Genomic DNA, 657 nt, shown 5'->3' on the forward strand with positions numbered 1-657 from the left:
GGTGAAGAGCCGGAGCGCTGCCGAACCGGCACCAACTGCCACATCCACCGCAGTGCCGCCTGCAGCAGAGCCCAAGCGGCCACGTACGACGCCATCCCGGTTAACAGTGAAGGAAGCAGCAGCCGGCAAAACACCGGTGATGGAGGAGCCAGCAGTGAAACCAGAGGTTCCTGGCATTGCCACTGAGGTGCTGGCAGGTACCGGCACCCGGTTACCAGCCGTGGAGGTGGCAGCACCCAAAGTGGGGCTGAGCCCGGCTTGGCCCCCGCGCGCCGCCCCACAAGCCAAGGAGCCTGCCTTACGGCTGCCACAGTTAGAGGTGGCCGTGCCAGCATTGCCGCTGCCGGCAGTGATGCCGGAGCCCAGCACAACCATAAATCAACGCCAAATCAAGCTGGGGGAGGGCGACAAACCCAGCAGCAGCCAGAAAGGTGGGGGAAGCCCGGTGCCGAAAACCAAGATGCTCAAGGTAGAGGAGAGGGTGCGGAGGGGGATGCCAGCACGCGAGGGGGGTTTGCCGGCATCCGTGGCCCCTCCATCGCCATCGCTGTCCCCAGCACCGCTGTGGAGCTGGTCCCTGAGCTTGGTGTGCCCAAACCAGAGCCAGCCATCACTGGTGGGCAACCACGGTTGGAGGTGAAGCTGCCGGCATGGCGG

The sequence above is a fragment of the Cariama cristata genome, unplaced genomic scaffold (genome assembly GCF_000690535.1).
Source record: "Cariama cristata isolate BGI_N322 unplaced genomic scaffold, ASM69053v1 scaffold23288, whole genome shotgun sequence".
Taxonomy (NCBI): Eukaryota; Metazoa; Chordata; class Aves; order Cariamiformes; family Cariamidae; genus Cariama; species Cariama cristata.